Source organism: Leuciscus leuciscus (assembly GCF_965113295.1).
Source record: "Leuciscus leuciscus genome assembly, contig: SUPER_11_unloc_1, whole genome shotgun sequence".
NCBI lineage: Eukaryota > Metazoa > Chordata > Actinopteri > Cypriniformes > Leuciscidae > Leuciscus > Leuciscus leuciscus.
Window position 1 is genome coordinate 1,629,667 of NW_028118546.1, and position 22,104 is coordinate 1,651,770.

General features: G+C 38.1%; 1 protein-coding gene and 1 long non-coding RNA gene across 2 annotated transcripts in view; both read right to left on the minus strand.

The window, feature by feature from the left end:
- LOC309510013 (uncharacterized protein) overlaps positions 1-22,104 on the minus strand; it is a gene marked incomplete at its 3' end in the record, with an annotated part of 1,894,646 nt that overhangs the window by 1,456,570 nt on the left and 415,972 nt on the right. The window lies entirely within an intron of this gene.
- On the minus strand, positions 5,085-6,970 carry LOC309510039. Its single transcript, XR_014210156.1, has 3 exons — positions 6,269-6,970; positions 5,893-6,016; positions 5,085-5,798 (listed from the first exon to the last, which is right to left on the minus strand). It is a non-coding gene; the product is annotated as an uncharacterized lncRNA (long non-coding RNA).

Below are 22,104 nucleotides of genomic sequence, written 5' to 3' on the forward strand. Positions count from 1 at the left end.
AATACAAATAGCGTCACGTCACAGGCGACGTTTGAGATTCGCCTTCGAGGGCCAGGCATATCAGTGCTCAGCCCTACCGTTCGGCTTGTCTCTAGCCGCTCGCACCCCTCAGACTACAGGGCATGCGAGTATTGAACTACTTGGACGATTGGCTGATTCTAGCTCAATCTCACTCGGTGCTCATAGAGCACAGGACCATTTTGCTCGATCACCTCGAGAATCTGGGTCAATTGGGCGAAGAGTTCTCTGTCTCCCAGACAGATCATATCTTTTCTGGGCACAGAACTGGACTCGCTGTCTATGATAGCGCGACTGTCACCAGAGCGCGTACTAGACATTCAGCGCGCAGCGAGCTCTTTCCGCTGCGGCGCATCTATCCCGCTCAAGAAATTTCAGAGGATGCTAGGTCTCATGGCCTCAGCATCATCAGTACTTCAGCTGGGCTTGCTTCGCATGCGCCCGCTACAGTTCTGGCTGAAAGCGCGAGTACCGCGCCGAGCGTGGGCTTCCGGTCTGCTTCGTCTCAAGGTCAATCAGAAATGCATCGCAGCTCTGAAACCTTGGAAAGCAAACGACTTGTACCAATCAGGTGTTAGCCTGGGGACTTCCTCGAGTGTGAAGGTAGTGTCTACGGACGCCTCCACCTTGGGATGGGGAGCACTGCTCAAGGGCAGACCGTTCTTCGGCCAATGGTCAGAACGGGAGAAGCTTCTACACATAAACTGCCTCGAAATGTTGGCAGTAGACAACGCACTGACGCGTTTTTGTCCCTAAATACGAGGACACCACGTCCTGGTCCGCTCGGACAACATGTCAGTGGTGTCCTACATAAATCGCCAGGGCGGCCTCAGGTCCCGAAACCTGCACAGGCTGACAGAACGCCTCCTGGTGTGGGCTCAGCGCAACCTGCTCTCGCCGAGAGCAGCGCATGTGCCAGGGCTCCTGAACGTAGGACCGAACAGACTGTCCAGGAACAATGTTCCGACAGGCGAATGGCCTCTACACCCACAGACAGTCCAGCTGCTGTGGAAGAAATTCGGCAGAGCGGAAGTAGACCTGTTCGCGTCTCAAGAAAACGCTCACTGTCTGGAATTTTTCTCCAAGAGCAGGGACGCGCTGGCTCACGTATGGCCCCGCCGCCCGCTCTATGCCTTTCCTCCCGTCTCTCTCCTGCCTCAGGTGATAGAACGGATCAGAGAAGGATGCTCAGTGCTACTCGTAGCGCCGTTCTGGAAAAACCAACCCTGGTTCCCAGTTCTGATGCAGCTAGCAAGCACTGCCCCATGGCCAGTGCCAGTGAGGAGGGACCTCCTCTCTCAGGCCAAGGGCTCGTTTTGGCATCCGCGCCCAGAGCTGTGGTCCCTTCATGTTTGGGCCATCAACGGGTACCTGCTGACCTCCCCAAGCGGAGTGTTAAACACGATCACGCAGGCTAGAGCTCCGTCTATGCGACGTCTCTATTCCTCGAAATGGTCAGTGTTCTCCAGCTGGTGCACAGCTCGTGGCGTGTCGCCCCTAGACTGTGGGGTGACGGAGGTTCTCTCCTTCCTACAAGAGCTGTTGGACAAGGGCAGGACCCCTTCCACGCTCAAAGTGTATGTGGCGGCCATAGCAGCGTTCTCAAAAACAACGCTGGGTCAGTCAGTAGGAAGGAACGATTTAGTCATCGTCTTCCTTAGAGGAGCTAAGAGACTGAATCCTCACAGACCTCCCTCAGTCCCTGTATGGAACCTTTCTACAGTGCTGGAAGCCATGAAAGGTGACCCATTCGAGCCTTTACAGACGATTGATCTTAAACACCTGTCTTTCAAGACAGTGTTTCTTCTGGCTCTCGCTTCAGTGAAGCGCACAGGGGACTTACACGCGCTCTCAGTAAGCGCGACGTGTATGGAGTTTGGGCCTAATGACTCAAGAGTTATACTCAAACCTAAGCACGGTTATGTTCCAAAATCCCTCAACACACCGTTTAGGGCGCAGGTCATTCCCTGTCAGCCCTACCGGTCTCTGACGAGGAAGGAGACGCAAGCTTCCTTTGCCCAGCCAGAGCATTAAGAGCTTATGTGTCTCGCACGTCTGTTTTCAGACAGACAGAGCAGCTCTTTGTTTTCACTCTACGGACGTTCTAAGGGACTTGCCGTGTCGAAACAGAGCCTATCCAGTTGGATAGTTGATGCTATAGCGCTGGCTTATACCTCTAAGGGCTTACAGTGCCCATTTGGAGTCAGAGCACACTCCACGAGAGGCGTGGCCTCGTCGTGGGCTTGGTCTAGTGGGATTGCCTTGCAAGATATCTGTGTGGCGGCAGGCTGGGACTCCCCGTCTACATTTATAAGGTTTTATAACCTAGAGGTTCCCGCCTTGCAGGCTAAGCTGCTTTCGGTCTAAAATCGGTACTGTCTGCCCTGATGTGTTCGGGCCAGAATACTGAAACTGCTTGAGCAAATGCTCGCTGTTGGATCGCGCAGCTCTATGGGCAGTGTGTAAGACCCACTATATTCGTCAGTCCAGGCCGGGGGTCGCCCTGACTGTACGACACATCATCAGTATAACTGCTCCTTATAAGATGTTATATTATTACAGGAATGATGCTATTCTAGCCACTCTTTCCTGGGCTCTCTGTGAGTCCCTTATGATCATGTACTATATGAGCCCGGGCACTTGCCCTTGGGACTTTGGTGCTGGATCTTAGCATGCACGGCGTTTTACACTGTTTCCCCTAGCGTAAGATTTACGCAGTACGAGAGTACCTCTCGTAAGAGAACGTACTCGGTTACTTACGTAACCTCGGTTCTCTCTAGAGAGGAAACGAGTACTGCGTATCTTGCCGTGCCTGCACACGCTCTGGTTCGCTTCGGCGATGAAAAACCAGTGAGCTAGCCTCTCGAAGCTATGTTTATAGCCCTAGACCACGCCCATTCTGGCGGGACGTGACGTATTGGGCGCGAAGCGCCCCCATTGGAGCTGACGTCACGAGTGGGCCTTATCGATAGGCTGCTGCAGTTGCCGCAGGGCAGCCAATAGGCGCACAAGCCGTCTCGCCTGTGTCTGCATGCTGCCGCAACGCGTTTTACATTATTTCAAAATTAAGGATAATTTTTGGCTTCAGTATCTCGTGGAAAAGAGGTTTTCCCCTAGCGTAAGATTTACGCAGTACTCGTTTCCTCTCTAGAGAGAACCGAGGTTACGTTAGTAACCGAGTACGATTTATCACATTCAAATGCTTGGTGTTGAATATTAGTTTTATTTTTATTTATACTTTTTCCATTTTTTTGCCTTTATTGTTTGTCAGTCTGTTTGTGAGTGAGGAACCTGTTTGGAGGGATCCGTTTTATAATGGCAGTGTCATAAAAGAAAGAGGTAAAATACGATCAGATTTGGAAAAATCGAGTAACTAAGTTCTTTATCCTCCTCAGCTTTATGTGATTGTTCTCTGTATCTATCAGGAGCGGTTGTTCTGCGTCTGGCCAAGTCCTGGTTTCGTATCGGTTCACTGGAGATATTAACTAGAACTGGAGAGTTAGATGTCCTACGGTATATTAACTTTTACTTGGGAGATCATATTTTTTTTCTCACTCTTATTTGCTTTTTAATTTCTTTTTATCTTTTATTTTCAGGACATTGTTGGACTTTGTAATTAAAGAGCATTTTAAATCTATAGCAACAAATGACCCTGACAAGTATGTGGTGAGTATCTGTGTCTCTCTGCTGTTTAGCTGTAATACAAGATTATTTTATATTGTCTGATCAGTCTCACTATATTTGAATGGTTTTCATGTTGTGTGAAGGGGTTTTTCTCTCGAGTGCTGAATGAAACGGCACATTTAAATCGCCCACTGGATGTCGGTTGGTTTTGCTCATGGTTAGTTCACTCTGCTTTACTTGTTTAGTTATCACATAGATTTATCATTATAGATCGAGCTTAATACACAAAATGCACAACATCATGATCTGCATCTTCACACAGGAGTCTGTAACACAGATAACTTCAGTCTGCTTTCTATCACTTTTGATTATGGCCCATTTGGATTTATGGAATCATATGACCCAAGTATGTTTCTTTGTCTAACTTAAACTTCCATAATATTAGCAATCATCTTCCTATAAATGTAGTTTTTAAGCTTTTTGTCATTTTGACATTACACACACACACACACACACACACACACACACACACACACACACACACACACACACACACACATATATATATACAATACTGCAAAAGTGGAGGAAAATTGTATGAATAGTAAGCTACTTTAGATCTACTATAAATTTTGTATATACTTACAGTATAATATACATGGGTTGAGGGGCATGATTAATCGCATACTTTTTTTAATCCATTACTTGTTTTATTTTACTTCATTATATTCTAATAAGTTAAAGTGAAACAGACAGCCATAATAATAACATATAATATTTGTATTGTTAAATGTGTGTTATTGCTTCAGCATTGTTTCCTCTGTATAGATTTTGTCCCCAACACGTCTGATGACGAGGGCCGGTACAGTATAGGAGCTCAGGCTAATGTTGGCCTGTTCAATCTACAGAAACTTCTAGAAGCTCTGAAACCACTGCTGACCTCAGATCAGCTTTCACAGTAAGAGATCCTTTTATTTACTGTTGGTATTGGTCTGGAATAAATAAGGGTGATTCGTGTCAATTCATTTACTTCAGATCTCAGCAAATATTGAGAGAGTATCCACAAATCTACCATCAAAGGTGAGCCTGTCATTAGACAATATAGATCACTGTATTCCTCTCTGAGTCGTTCCTGATCTCACTTTACTGTTTCTGTTGTAGATTTCATGAGATGTTCAAAGCAAAGTTGAGCTTTCTGGGAAATGAAGAAAAGGATTCATATGTGATTGCATTTCTTCTAAAGGTAAATATTAGCTGGATTGTTTTTTTCTCTAATTGTACTATAATTAATTCATTTGATAAAGTTATTTGGCCATTCTCAGGAAATGGTGTCATTTGTGACAAAAAAAAAGAAAAAAAAGTAAGGAATCAGTAAGACACACACACACACACACACACTGATATATATATATATTAAATAATATTATTATTTATGGGATTAAAACAACTCTAAAGGAACCGTCACCCTTTGTGGAAAAGTAGTGTGCTTAATTTTACTGCTCTTGAAGTATACTTTAAATCTTTAAAGTATATTTAATGAAAAATATATATTTTCAGATAATATATTATTCATTAAATAAAAGGCCACTATATGTGTATTTAAAGACACTGCACTTTCATGACTGTTTCTTAACAGAGTTAAGTGCAATTTTAAAAAGTGTACTTTGCAATCATGACAAATTAACAGTTAAACTTTTATTTATAATAACTACTAGAGCACATATAAATTTGATTATAATTTTAACTGTAGTGTGTTATTCGTTAATACATTTAATGTTAATATATTCTAAAAGTTGTAATTGGCAACTTCATCACAACAAATGTGTAATTAAATATTTTAAACATGACAAGTTTCAATAGAAATGATATATGTATATTTTAGTTTACTATAAATGCTTTTCAGTACATTCTGAAGTAATTATGAAATGTTATAAAAAGATGTACTTAAGTGTGTCAAATTTAAACTATTTTTTGTTTAATTGCAATTAACATGCAGTTAAGTGTCTGAAAACATTACATAACACACATAAGGTCCATGAACTTATATTATTTATGGTATTATATTATGGTGTTCTTCATTACTAAGGCAACTGATAGATTTAGAGGTACCTTGGTGTCCTTTGGAAGCTGAGGAGCGTGTCCATTCGCAGCTTTGGCTGAAAGATAAACACAAAAATGTCATCAAAATCCTTTTATATAAAGATATATATGATACATTTTATAACAATCTATTTAGCTCATTATCTCTACCTTTAGGTGTAGGGGAGGGTGTGGATGCGCTGGAGGAGGCCTGGATAGTGCGGTTAGCCCAGCTTCCAGTGCCGGCTGCTTTCCTCACAGCGGCTTTGTAGTTTTCATATAACTGCTTACCATACTATGACAAAATCATGACAAAACAAGACCATTAATAAGGTAGGTTTTCATTATTATAATTTTTTTTGACAAAGTAGACAGCTCACAATAGGACCCAACACAATACAGCTACAATTTACAGTATGTTTTTGCATTGTAAACTATAATTTATAGTTTAATTTGCTGCATAAAGTTCAACTTAGTGTCTTGCATTTATACAATAATTAATCATTATCTATTTTGGTTTTTGGTGTGTGGCCTGGTTTCTGCTCACCTTTGCAATACGTATCCCAGTCACCCACAGAGTCATGGTCAACTCATCATCACAACACAGATACTTGATGTATTGGGATTCTTTTTGAATTTGAGGATGCTGAAAGCAGATCACAGTGACCATATGAACATGACACACACCTGATATACACACCTGAGAAGGCCAAGATAATAACACTTCATTTAGTTGTTTTCGCTATTGTTTCCCTGTCATTCTCTACAGATTTGTGGAACCATTCATTTTTCAGGGGTTGAATCTTTAATCAATGTTTTTTTGTTCTCAAAACAACAAAGGGTTGGGTAAACAACTTACTAGGGTTTTCAGTATTAGTTCATGCTTTGCTAATATTCATTTTTCTCCAAATGGACAGTTGGTGATATTAACATTGTTTTGATTACATATGTTATTGAGCTGCAGTTGCATAGCAGAGACAGTGGATGACACACTAAAATCACAATTTGATTGCCAGTGCCCCTCATGCCACACTTTAGGATTAGTCCTAAATATTGCTAAAATGAACCACAAAAATCTTTTGCTTTATAATTTTGAATTATTTCAAACATACAAAGAATGTATGTCCCTTTTCTGTTGGGGTCGGGGTTTAATTGTGCATGTATTACATTTATTGCATTTTTTGCGTTTTATTTCCCAATTGCTTGACAAACATAAAACACAGCCCACCCTAACCTAATCATAGCCTGAAACATCCTTGATGATTTGTCATGCTTTCTTAATGAGATGACTGAGATAACAAATGATTTTATGTGGGGAGGGAAAGGAGTTAAAATAGCAAGGAAACATTAATTGCAAGTTATAAAGGAGGATTAGGATTGATTGACTTAGAAGTTAAAAAGAAGGCCATAAGGGTAAAAACGATGAAAAAGTATTTATGTGATAAAGTGGAGTATGGATGGAAAGGTTATATGAAGGATGTGCTGGACAAATGTAGTGGATGTGGGGAAGAAGGGCTTTTTATGGGATTGAAAAAGCCGATGTATGACAAAATGCCGCTGTTTTATCAGGAAGTGCTAAGTGTGTGGGCAGAGGTCATATACAGAAATATACAGTATGAGTGTGAAAATATAAATCAAGTTTTAAAACAACCGATATTTTTATATCCAAATTTTAGAATGAAAGAGAGAGTGTTTTATGACAAATTGTATATTTGTACAAATTGCCTCTGTAGCAGATAATGGCAAAATACACCTCTATGCAGACGATACAGTATTATATTGTTCCGCCCCCACTCTAGCTCAAGCTTATCAATCACTACAGCAGTCTTTTAATTTATTACAGACCATCTTCATTGAACTTAGGCTGGTATTAAACGTTGGTAAAACTAAAGTGATGCAGTTCACAAAGTCTCGCACTGTACCCGCATCAACCGCCCTAGCCATTTCCACACTAGATGGGAAGTGTGTTGAAAATGTTTCATCTTATAAATATCTTGGTCTGTGGATTGATGAAAAGCTAACCTTCAAAGTTCATATTGAAAAATTAGTGAGAAAACTGAGAGTAAAACTCGGCTTTTATTTTAGAAATAATTCCTGTTTTACTCTCCAAGCTAGGAGGAAATTGATCAGTGCCACTTTCTTACCAGTCTTGGACTATGGGGATGTTATTTATATGCACGCTGCCTCTACCACGCTGTATATACTTGACACAGTCTACCATGGTGCATTACGGTTCATTACTAATGCCAAGTCACGCACTCATCACTGTCGTCTTTATGAGGCAACTGGCTTTAGCTCTTTAGGTCTGCGTAGATGGTTCAATTGGCACATTTTTATTTTTAAAACTATTAATGGTAATTTACCCAGCTATCTTACTAGTTTGTTGACCAGGAATCATTACCTTTACAATCTCCGCTCCGTTGACATTCTGGCTCTAAATATCCCGCGTGTAACAACTGAATTTGGTAAGACTGCTTTTAGTTATGCTGCTCCTTGGTGTTGGAATTTACTCCAAAAAGTTTTGAAGCTTTCGTTTCTTATCCCTCTTGAACATTTTAAACAATTACTTAAACAATCCAAAATTGAACAATGCACATGTTTTCAATGAGCCTTTTATGTTATTTTACATTGTTTTATATGTACTGTAGATCAGTTTGTTTTTTTGTTTTTTTGTCTGTTTTGTGATTCTGTGTAACCTGTGTAATTGTTGCCCCAGGGCTCCCTTGTAAAAGAGATTTGACTATCTCAATGGGACATCACCTGGTAAAATAAAGGATAAATAAAAAAAAAAAAAAAAAAAAAAAAAATGAAAGCAGGAGTGAGACAAGTTAAGGATATAGGATATAGCATATGATGTAAGAGGGTTCTTACCTAATAGAGCCTTATATGATTGTGTTTCGGAGTGGGATGATGAAATCGAAATGTCAAAAGTGGACTCGATGTGTGAAAATATTAAGACAAGTCTGCCCAGAGCCTGGGTAGAGAGTATTGAAAATGAAACTGTTAAACCTGGGGAATGGGGATTGCCAGATTTGTATTTTAGAGTTTGTGGTTGCGCAATAAAGACTCTGGATATATGCGGTACAAAGAAATCTCCTCTCACAATAGGCCAATGTCTGGGTATCTGAGAGAAAAACCTGGGCTGCGTTTCCCAAAGCATTGTGAGATAAGTTGATCGTAGAGGACATTGGTGGCAAATGGTCTTCACGATCAACTTCACAATGCTTCTGGGAAACGCAGCCCTGGACTGGAGCTCAGAGCCACTGCAGAGAGAATTACACAGAGCTGGCCAGTGAAATGAGACAACAGATACTCACTGTCACACATGCCTGGTATTATTATGGTTACAGTTATAATGCATGGATTGATTTGCACAGAAACAGAGTTTGATCAGATCAGAGAAGCTCTTCCTGCACATATTCAAGGTAATGTTCCACAATGGTTTAAGTGTCCCAGGACAGCAGTGAGCTCAACACTGCACAGCTGTGTCTTTAAAACACTTTGGCCAGTGGACAAATGAGAGCTACTTTTGACAGTTTGCATTTCCTCTATTACAGTGGTGAGATATTATACCTTCTATAATAAGAATAAATGAATAAACATCATGTTACACACAAAAACAAGCAAACTGTAAATTCAATAATCTTTTATGCTCTGTCTTCTGTTTGCTTTCTTGTGAACATGATGATCATCAGATTGACCCATCATTTCAGATGAATATGATCATTTTGTGCAGGCTAAATAAGTCTTCATCCAAAATGAACGTTATCTTATTACATTCAAATTATTGTTAATACACTGTACAAAAAACACTTTTTTTACTGATCGGTGATGGGACCGAGAGTGAAACTTACAGTCCTAGTAAGAATCATGAGCAGTTAAACTCGCTGTTCTCCAGAAAAATCCTCCAGGTTTTGCATATTTTTAGGTTTTCCAGAATCTTCTGCATATTTGACACCTTTCCAACAATGACTGTATGATTTTGAGATCCATATTTTTACATTAAGGACAATTGAGTGACTCGTACACAACTATTACAAAAGGTAAAAACATTTACTGATGCTCAAGGAGGAAACGATGCATTAAGAGCAGGGGGTGTAAACTTTAAACAGGATTATGATGATGTGTACATTTTGTTTAAAGATCATCTTTTTTTTTTCATCCAGTACTGCCCTTCAGAAGCGAATACTTCCCGGTTTCACAGAAGACAAAATAATTACAATTTATCCTGTTCATGGAATTTAAAAAGTTTACACACCCCAGCTTTTAATGCATTGTGTTGCATCAGTAAAAAAAAAAAATTTATATATATATATATATATATATATATATATATATATATATATATATATATATATATATATATATATATATATATATATATATATAACAAATATTTTACTAAAATATTAAACTAAATGTTTACTAAAAACTAAAAAAACATTTTTTTCTTCAAGAAATACTGTGTAAAACTGATGTTATTAAAATAATATGCAGGGGAAAACCAAGTCCTATGTTTGGTGGACCCTTTGTGTTACAAACCTTATTAATATTCCAAAGTATTCTAAATTATTTAGATTAGGTTACAAAGCTTGTGTAATCTAACGAAATATGTTACAAATTACTGTATTTTGTAATCTTTAGTAAATAATCTACTTACAATATAGTGTCTCCAGTTTATAATGTGGATCATTCTTCAGATCAGAGAGAAGCTTCACGGCTGATTCTCCTAGTTTATTCTCAGACAGATTCAGATCTCTCAGGTGTGAGGGGTTTGATCTCAGAGCTGAAGCCAGAGCAGAACAACCTTCATCTGTGACTCCACAACGACACAACCTGTAGAGAACAATGACACACTCTTCACTCTCTCAGTTCAGATCAGTTAGCAGTGAATCCATTATTAAAGAGAAAATACAAACTTAAAGCACAAATAAAAATTTTTGATGGATCATTGGACTGAGATCTAAAATGTCAAAGAGCTCAAAACGTGATTATTAAACATCTAGTCTTTAGATCTGTACTAATACAGTACGTATGGAGTAATGATTTGTTTTAATCGTGTAAAGAATATTTAAAAAAACAGTCCCTGCAGAAAGATGAACGTGATGAACTGCAAGAATAAATCCAGCATGTTCTTCATTTCTCAGTTCTGAATGTGTTGAGATCGAGTCGGTTTAAAATCAAGAGACTGAAGTGTTGATTGTGATGTGACAGTGTGTATTTCAGTGACTCAGTCCTGCAGAATCATGTTCCTGAAGAGCAGCTCATGTGTTCAATCTAAATTAGGAAATGCCGGACAGTCTGTTTGGGGAGCACCCAGACCCTGAGAGGACAAAGGACCTCTCTGGAAATTACCATTTGAACTCAGCATTTGTGAGGCAAAGTTACACCTCAGAACACATCTCTCCTCCTCTTCCTCACTCCCCCTCTCTCATGCTGAGACCACATGTAAATCACCCAAGAAAATGTATAGTTTAATGTGAATGATTATCACAGAGTATTTTTCATGTTTGGTATCATTTAAAATGTCACAGTGCGACTGGTACAAATGTCTCGTTTCCAAATAAGTAAAACAAAAGGTAATAAGGTTTTTGAGAGTTTATGGATAACTAGCACACTAGGAGGGGTTGGCCTCTAGACAAATGGTCTCCCTACACCCAAAGGTGTAACCTCTGAATGCAAATTTCCATTGTTAAAAGATATTTCCAAGTGAAAGAGGTCCTGGCTATTTAATGAAATGCAGCAGGGAATTCGAGGCCTTTTTCTGTACCTCAGATTCGCCCGTGAGGCTGAGAGAGAGAGAGAGATCTTCAGCCTCATGTATTTCTTATTGTTGGCAGGCATGAAAACAGGTCAGGGGTAAAAAAGGTGAGAAGGATGCGGCAGCAAAAAATCCAATCCAATCAACTTATATATATATATATATATATATATATATATATATATATATAGAGAGAGAGAGAGAGAGAGAGAGAGTGCTTTTTAATGTTAAATTCATCAATCTGGTGAAAATTATTTTAGTTACAGTGTCTGTCTACATTACTACTACATAATAATAGTTATAATATTAATCCCATGATAGTAATAGCCATATATTGTAAAACAAATGCACTGAAAAATAAAGGAAACTTTCATAATTAGTTTTGTACTAATTTCTATACTTGAAAGAGTATATTTCTATACTTCACATTAAAGGTGTGATTGGGCTAGCCCAGTGTCAATCAAGAAAAGAACCAAATGGGCCGCTGATCTACGTGTTTCATGGGGTGTCAGAAAAAAAAAAACTAACGCTGACTTTTTATTGACCAATGCATTACACACTAACCAAGCGCCGCCAATTAAAGCAGCACTCAGTTACTGTGTCCAAATTCAGGGTCTACATCCTTCGGAGTACTCATTTGAAGGATGTTACGTCACAGCGCCGCGACGAAGGCTGTCCAAATTCGTAGGATCCTTCAAATGCGGCCCACAAATACGTCCTCATTTTCCCCGAATTGGAAGGATGGGTGTGGTGGATCCTTTCCCGTCCTACCTATCCCATAATTCTTTTCGGCAGAGCGTAATGGCGGACGAAGCGAGCGGTAGCGGAGTGGGAGAGGGAGAGGAGTATGCTTTTCGATGTAAGTTTTTTAAAAACTGGGTAAAAAAAAAAAAAAACATTTTCAGTGGTTGTCTAGTTAGGCATTTTGTTTTAGCGTTAAGCATTTTTTTTTACATTTGTACGTTTATATGTAAAAAAAACAACATTACTTTAGTAAACTAGCTTCTTCCTTACTGCCTGTGTGAATATCCCCTTACACACAGCTAATTTGTTAGTGATTGAAGCTGTTTTTAACGCTTCTAGGGACGAAAGAGCAGACAGAAGTGTTTATGTCACGGTTGCTAGGCGACAGGATATGAGCAACGGGTAAGGGAGGGAACTGAAAGAAGGGTAGGCTGTCCAAATTCACAAACACCGACTTCCGGGTTTTGCGGTCGGAGGAGGACCCCTCCTCCTTCAACCGGGTAGGAAGGATCCTAAGGAGGATGCAGACCCTGAATTTGGACACAGCCAGTAGCTTCGGGACTTCTTCGCTGTATTCTCGCTTTTTGCTCGCAGGTTTCTCGCTAGAGCTCCCCCCACAGCTTCGGAATAGATATTTGACAACACTGTTGTAAAAACTCGTTGGTGATTCTCAGACACCAGAGGCTATAGATTAACGACATCAAAGCAGATGGGTCGTTCTTTAAAACGTCTTCTTCATTCGGGTTCGGACAGCGTGAGGGAGCGCAATAATGACAGCATTTTAGCAGATTTCTTTTGGCCGTAAAGCAATTGTTTACATCGCGAGACCTGATATCACGCGAGACTTCCTGACGCAGCGGCCGGCGGCCCGCTGGCTCAAAGTTGCAAGTGCGGATTTTCCGCTCACGGGCACCAGGGGGGTGCGAAACGACCACCATTCAACCCGAAATTCGTAATATAACCATTCCAATGACTCCGAAGCTGTTCAGTTAAGGTAAAAAAAGTTACTTAGTTCACCTTTAATCAAAAAAATACTTTGCCTCGAGAAAAGGACAGTAACAAGTTAAGACCTTCCGCGCTGGTCGGATGCCGGACTTTGGGACGATTTAGCGTGAGCTTACAAATCACTTACAGTTCAATAAGCTCAATAACACAGCAGCAGAAAAAGGCTGAACATTTCAAATATAGGCGACTTAAAACATGGGTAAAAAACATCACAAAGTCAAATTTAAATATAAGCACTCTCAAACGAATGCAAGATCTTCCTAAAACAATCTTCATCTGTGATTCCACAATATTTCAACCTGTAGAGAACAATGACGCTGTGTAAACAGTGTGTAAAATGACCATTTTATTAAAGATTGCAATGTGTGATGTGATTTGAATGTAGTGACAAGCAATGCCTCTATATTCTACACTGCTTTATAAAGGATGCCGGTTCTCCATGAACTTCAGGAGAAACTGAGGGACAAATACCATGCAGTGCTGTAACTATGGAGTGATAAAGAGATAACATTAATAACACCTGAAGTGTAACTTTATCAATTAAATGTACTATATTTTAGTTCAATAATATTAATTTAATATTTTGAAGATATTTTTGTTTCTAAATATTTGTCCAATAATGATCCATTAATGGCCATTTAAAATAATATTTTTTTCTAATATGTTTATTACTTATATTACAATTAGATTTCATGCTTAGCATTTAGCATGCTAATATATGCTATTGCTAATTAATAGTTTCGTAGCAATCTAATACAATCTTATAACTCAGTCATGTGACACAAATATAAGAAATTGAATGAATTAATCCAGTTAGGGAACCATATTAAAATCACTTTAAAACTTATTCATTGGGTTACTTGGAAATGACTTGATTCCACGATGTTGACATTATGTGAACAAATGATCTTTGTTGAACTTAATTGGTTCATGTGGTTCATTGGTTCATGTGGAGCTGATGTGCATGATTCAATCATTTAAATCCAACACACTTTTTCAGTGCATTGTTTTCTGTATTTTAAAACGAATTTTGGATTTACTGTAAATCCCTCTGGTCCTCTTCGTTTAGGGGTCACACTTGGCTCCTTCACAGTCAAAAGTGACCGAAGCCTTAAAAAGTAAAAAATATTTTTGCTTTTTTTTTTTTTCAGGAAAACCAATGTAATATATTTTTGTTCAATAATATTTTTTTATTATTATTTCGAATTTAGAAAGGTTTCTATGGTACTATATGCAATAATTATAAATAAAAAAATGTATGAGCATTTTGTTCCATTAGAATTCATATTTTTATTTGTATTATTATTATTTTTCAATAAATGCAACATGTCACATTAGTGCAGGCCTTTAAAATCCATTTTTTGAAGTGAGAAAAGCGTCATCCAGTGGCGTTAAAAAGTAAAAACTTGTGTAATGTCGTGTAACCGCCTGTAGGCTGTACTGTTGCTCACTATATAAATACATAGAGAGGCTTTTTGATTCCGATTGTTTTTTTTAGACATGATTTCTCCATTTTATTCGTTTTTTTTTTAATTTATTTGGATATATATTTAGACATTCTAAAAGACTATTTTTGTCAAGTTTTAGATAATTTTGTTACATAAGTATCAGGTTTTGCATTATGATTACAATCAAACAATAATGTTTGGTTAGAAAAGGAACACAATGCAAGCATTTTTGTTAATCAGTATTTGATCATTAAAAAAATCGAACAAAATAAGGGATGGATAGTGATAATTCAAAACACTTTATACAGACATTTTGCAATTAATTGGTATTTTATTCAGTTTAATTCTATAAATGGTAATAAAACTTCAGAAGGGAACAGCAATTATGATCCAACAGCAAAAACAATAAAATAACAACAGCAAACAATCATTATCAAACTGTAGGTTAAAAAACAGGAATAAAAATGTAATTATAATAATAAATATTATTTTAACTATGTACATACAAACTGTAATTATTTTATGTATTGTTGCATATGCAGCAGATATCAGGAACACCTATTAGGCTAAAATAAGACCAAACAATTATTATTTGTTTGTTTGTTTGTTTGTTTGTGTGTGTGTGTGTGTGTGTGTGTGTGTGTGTGTGTGTGTGTGTGTGTGTGTGTGTGTGTGTGTGTGTGTGTGTGTGTGTGAGAGAGAGAGAGAGAGAGAGAGAGAGAGAGAGAGAGAGAGAGAGAGAGAGAGATCTTTTGTATTTTTTAATTTATTGATTTTATTTCGCATATTCTCAAAGTTTGCTGTTGCAGTCTTACCAGTTAATTTCTTTGTGTGTGTGTGTGTGTGTGTGTGTGTGTGCGCATTTGAGCGAGAGTCTCTTTTGTATTTTTCTTCATTTATTGATTTTATTTTGCATATTATCAAAATTTGCTGTTGCAGTCTTACCAGATCATTTCTCTCTCTGTGTGTGTGTGTGAGTGTGTGTGTGAGTGTGTGTGTGTGTGTGTGTGTGTGTGTGTGCGAGTGTGTGTGCGTGTGTTTGAGCGAGAGAGAGTCTCTTTTGTATTTTCTTCATTTATTGATTTTATTACGCATATTCTCAAAATTTACTGTTGCAGTCTTACCAGTTCATTTCTCTCTGTATCTGTGTGTGTGTGTGTGTCTGTGTTTGTTAATTTACAGTATGCATATTCCATAACAACCCGGCCCTCTACAAGAGTTTTAAACATTCCAAGCAAATCAGCATCTTCTCCTTCATTCTTACATGTATGGGATTTTAAAATAGACAGCTTTGCCTGTCCCACAAGAAAATTACCAAGTGTACATTGTACCTTCCATTCTTTCTTATACTTCACACCAAAAATGAACATATTTTTTGTAAACATAAAACCAAGCTTAGTAAACATTTTATCCAACAATTCAAACAAAGGAATTAATCTTGAACAATCACAAAAAAAATGAAAAACAGTATCGAGAATATTGCAAAAAGGCATGCAGATAAAACCATCTCATTAAATTTTGATACAAAACTGTTAGTTGCCGCACAATGGAGTACTCTCCACTGGAGGTCCCCAGACCTCTTAGGAATGGGGGGCTTATACAAACACCTCCATGATGGAGTTATTTCCGAAGAAATTGATAGATGTTCTCTCCATTTAGTATCAACACATCTTTTCAATTGAGTATAAAACAAGGATTTCACACACATACAATATAATATCTTTTTGCCAACATTATGAAACAATACATCTTCAAATCTTTTCAATAAAGTATCATTTAAATCTTCATCCAAATCAAGACTTATATTAACTCGAAGATCTGGAAAAATCATAGGCCTTTCATCATTCTCAATAAAATTGTTTACATAGGTCAAGAAAGACTGAGGAAAAGATTTTTTAAGATCTCCAATTATCCCTTCAACACATCTTTCTGATCTAAGCCCAACTCTATTAGCTATAGATTTAGCCGTATACCATTGACCCTTTGAAAAATCAATTCAATCTTTTACAGTAGCTATTCCTGTGTTTAAAAACTTGTCAATTACTGAACTCAGAATGGAAGAATTCCTTTTAAAGAGAGGATTAAAAAACAATGGTTCTAAAACACCATAATGTTTATCATCATCTCTCAATTTTTTAAACATTTGCCAGGCCTTTAATACAGTTACATAAAAGTTAGAAGAAGAAACACTTACTCTTGGATTTGGATTTTGGACAGATTTTTCAATTAGGAATAACTGCTTAGCTAATCCAACTCCCCCAATACTTTGTAAAACAGACAAACCTAATGCAATCCAGGGTATCTTATCTGAACAATATAATAGCCTTTGTAATGTTTGAAACCTCATTGTCTTAACTCTCGCCTCCAGATTTATAAGTCCTTGACCACCTTCTACAACTGGGAGATACAAAACTCCAGGAGGAAGCCAATGATAACCATCCCAAAAGAATTTAACAAAGACTTTTTGAATACCAGTCAATAACTCTTCAGGGGGATTCAACACTGTAAATCTGTGCCACAACATTGAGGCTGCCAGATTATTAACGATTAAACATCTCCCTCTGAAAGATAACCTCGGGAGAATCCATCTCCACTTCTGTAGTTTCCCCACAATTTTATCAACTAATCCTTCCCAATCATTTTTCATATAAGTATCAGATCCTAAATATACCCCAAGAACTTTAAAACCATCTTTGATCCATTCACATTGTTGTGGGATTTGAGGAGGATCTATATCCCTCCACTCGCCTAACAGAAGGGATGTACATTTATCCCAATTGATTCTAGCAGATGTAGCTTTTTGAAAAGTTTTCAAACTAGAAGTCAAAGCAGCCATATCATCAATGTTCCTTATGAAAACAGTTATATCATCAGCATAAGCTGTGAGTTTTACAGGTGGGATCTCTGGAAAACCAGGAATACAGAATCCATATAGTCGTTTCCTCAAATGTGACAACAAAGGCTCAATAGAAATTGAATATAGAAGTCCTGAAAGAGGGCATCCTTGTCGTATACCTCTTGTTACTGCAAAAGGTCTAGTTAGACAACCATTAATCTTAAGCATACTAGATGTTTCACTGTAAAGCAGTTTAATACAAGAGACAAATTGTGGTCCAAAGCCAAAGGCCTTCAGAGTCTTTAGTAAATAAAAGTGATCCACTCTGTCAAAAGCTTTTTCTTGATCTAAAGATAAGAGTCCAATATCAATTTGATGTTTTTTAGCAACTGCAATAATGTCTCTTAGCAAAAACAAGTTGTCGAAAATTGTCCGCTCAGGGATACAGTATGACTGATCTTCATGAATTATAGTTGCCATACATTTCTTCAACTTATTAGTTATAGCTTTTGACAGTATCTTAAAATCAGTACACAGCAACGACACAGGGCGCCAATTCTACAAAAGTCCAAGATCTCCTTTCTTAGGGATTAATGTCAACACTGCCCTCCGACAGCTTAGGGGTAAAACACCTTGATTAAAGGACTCCAAAAAAACATCATACAAATCATGTCCAATCACATTCCAAAAGCTTTTAAAAAACTCAGCAGAGAGATCATCCACACCAGAAGATTTGCCACTGTTCAGCCCTTGCACAGCACTTGAAAGCTCATCAAAAGTCAAGAATTCTTCCAATTCCATCTTTTCTTCTTTAGACAACTGTGGAAGATCTAGAAGAAGTTCTTCAACTGCTACTTCATCACAAAATTCGGACTGCTAAAGTTTTTCATAAAAAGAAATAGCAGAAACTATCATTTCTCGTTGATTGGTTATTTCTTTGCCATTAGGAAGTTTCAGTTTGTGAAAAAATTTCTGCTCTTTAGATTTTTTTTCTCCAGTCCGAAAAAAAAAAGCAGTTGGAGCATCCATTTCATTGCACTTCACATATCTTGTTCTGACAAGTGTCTCCTTCTCCTGCTCTTCCAATAAATCCTTCAAAAGGCCTTTGTTCTCTTTAATGATATCACCTCCTCCCTGATTGCGGAGGCTTTGTTGAAGAATTTCTTGCTCTATCATCTTCATCTTCACTTTCAAGTTCTCAGTATTATTTGCTGTGTATTGTTGACAAAAAACCTTTATCTGGACTTTTCCCAGATCCCACCATTGACTAAGAGATGAATAACTACCTCTCTCTTCTCTCCAAGACTTCCACAAAAGACCAAAAGAGTGCACAAAGATGTGATCTTGAAGTAATGTATTATTAAAGTGCCACTGTGACTTATAGGATTTAGGTGACAAGACAGACATAGACATAGAGATATAATGATGATCTGATATAGATGTAGGGGAAATACGATTACTAAAAAATCTTCCTTTATTGCATTCCTCAATATAAAAACGATCCAATCTGGCAGCAGAAACCTTATTTGAATTAATTTTCAGCCAAGTATATTGTTTAACTTGAGGATAAACATCCCTCCACAAATCTACAAGACTATGTCTATTAATTAAAGATTTAAGAACATCAGGTTTTTCCTGGCTGAAAATGAGGCGGAGGTAGCAAAATCCGATAGCTCGGTTCCTCTAGGGGGGTCCGGGGGCATGCCCCCCCGTAAGAAAATTTTGTACATTTCAAAGATAAATGCATTAATCTAGTGCATCTTTTTATGTATAATGACCACTAGAAGGTGAAAAACTTTTTTTCAAGCATGTATTTATTTATTTTTAGGCATTTTAATAATCAGATAATTTGATTTTATTTACAGTTCATAGGGGGCCATGAAATTACAAAACAGTACTAGTAAATTACGTGACTGCTACTTGTGATAGCTTATTTTATAAAAACGGCAGAAGAATTTCGGCTATTGCCTAAGTCAGGCTGGCTCTATGGATATATTTTAAGTAACCTAACTAGTTTGAGAGCCGAAGCTTAAGAAAAACAGTATCGGTACCTGGCTGTGACAAGTGAAGGCACTTCGATGCTGCAGAGAAGGTGCTTCTTGACTTTCGTGCGTCTGTGGAGGTTGTGATAACTGACAGGTGATGTTGAAAAGGGGGAGGGGCAGGGGCTCGTGCGCTTTCGCAGAAATTTACCTTGCTCCGTTTGAGACAAGCACGTTTAGGTGCTTAAAGCCCTGCATTTCAGCCCGAGCCCGACGTGCCAATATTATTATTATTGACTTATTTATGCCCCTAGGGCCGGGCTTCGGGCCAATTCTCACGTCATAATTCACATGCGGCCGGGCCTCAGGCTTTTTTTGGGTTATCCTTCTTTTTATATTTTTAGACATTAATTTAAAAAATATGAGAAGCTGACGACGACGATAGAAAAACAAACATAGAAAGACATTTCATAACCTCATAACTTTCATAATCTTATAATTACACAGTGACATATGACTGACATGACAGTCTCATGCACGCACGCACACACACACACACACACATACGCACACACGCACGCACACACAGAAGGTTTCCCATCAGCGCGACCCACGATTCACCTCATGTGCAAATAATGGAGAATATTAAGAGAAAAAATCACAGATGGCCAACTTAAAACGCAGCGGGAAGAGTGATAGAAGAGAGGAGGACTGGGTTAAAACCTTAGGCTACACTGTGGATGCTATTCTTTTTCTCCACGATGCTCTGTAAAAGACTGCTCTAACTTTTCGTTTCATTGGACTTTATTTTCGTTTAACTGTTGGAAACTACTGGAAAAAAGAATGGCCATGTTCTGTCGTGCATTTTTGAGGTAAGATAACCTGCAAGTTTATTTAATTTAATTGGTTTAGATAGGCTATTGCTCCTTTCGTTTGCGAGCGCTGGTTCGAGCTGCCTGAGCCTGCCTCAGTATTTCAAAAAAAGTTGTTTTACTCACTGTGGTTTAATAAATAATCATTTGTTAAATTAACTGTCTGTGTGATATGCTTGAAGTGTTTTATAGCCTATCTATGGATTGTAGCCAAGTAAAGTAGCCTATTAGCGTTGATTTGAGAGGCTAAATTGATCAAACATGTTGTAGGCTATACTCGCTGTCGGTTCGGCTTCATTTAAAAAAAAATGCTCCAAAACATTTGTCTAAATTAACATAAAGAAATGAAAAGAAACATAACTAACAAAACTGACCTATTTTAATGGCTGCAAATAGGGCAGGCTGCCGCTGTGTAATAATAATAATTAAAAAAACGGACTCGGGCTGATAATTCTGATGAGCTGTCGGACTTGTGCTTGAGCGTCTCGGGCCAGGGCCGGGCTCGTGCTTATTCTGATGCAGTCGAAATGCGCAGAACGGTTTGAGAATGGAATGGAACCCGGCCGTGGCCGTGAATCGTGTCGGTGGAAAAGAGGTATCTAATCATGTGATTCAGTCTTGAGTTTTTGTCGACAGACGGAGGCGGCCCGAAATTTGACGGAGGCGGCCGCCTCATAATTCTCTATGCAGGAAAAACCCTGTTCATGATTCCTATCCAATTTATGATCTACCGTACAATTAAAATCACCCCCTATAACAACAATCTTATCATCTGAACACTTCAACAATTCTTCAGAAAGTTTCAGAAAAAAGTCACAGCGCTCGCTTCCTATATTAGGAGCATAGATATTATAAAAAGAAAAACTATTATTGCCTATTATTAAATCAGCTCTAAGAAGGCGTCCTGGTATTATTTCTAAGAAAACTGGATTATCTTTAACACGCTTTGAGAATAAAAACGCAACACCAGCACTCACGTTCGTACCATGACTAAGACTAATACTGCCCTCCCATTCATTTATCCAATCTGTCTCATTACAGGCATCAGTATGAGTCTCTTGCAACAAAATTACATCTGCTTTTTTAAGTTGTAAATACTTAAATAAAGTCACTCTCTTTCGTACATCCCTACATCCATTTATATTTAAGGATCCGATATTAAAGGATACCATCAGGATGAAAAAAGAGAAAATGAATAAATGCCAATATAGATGTAATTTCCAATACATAATAGGCTACCTCTTTAAGGACTTTTCTTTACTCTTTTTCTGACAGCACTTACAAACTTTTTTAAACGATAACGCTTAGGCTGATCTAATTCCTCAAGTGTTGCTTTCTTCATAGCCATAGCAGAGGAATCAATAAAAAGCTTCAAATCAGGAAAATACGTTTCAATCTTTGGTTTTCTCTGTTTTTTTGTAGCATTCAAGAATTCATCCAGCTGTTCCAAACTATAATACCAGATCCTCTTTAATCGCCCAACAGTACTTTCCTGAGAATTGAATTCATCCAATTCATCAGTGATTAAGTCTGAACACTCACTATCCGGATCACTGTCAACATCCTGTGATATTGGTTCAGCATCATTTTGGGACATATCCCTATTTGATGCCTGCACCTCATCCAAGACATCCCTCACTTTAGACCCATCTTGTTCTCCAGATTGTTCTACCTCCTCCACAATCTCTACAGGGTCATTCATTCCACTCTGTCTAGCATCAGGAATGATCGCATC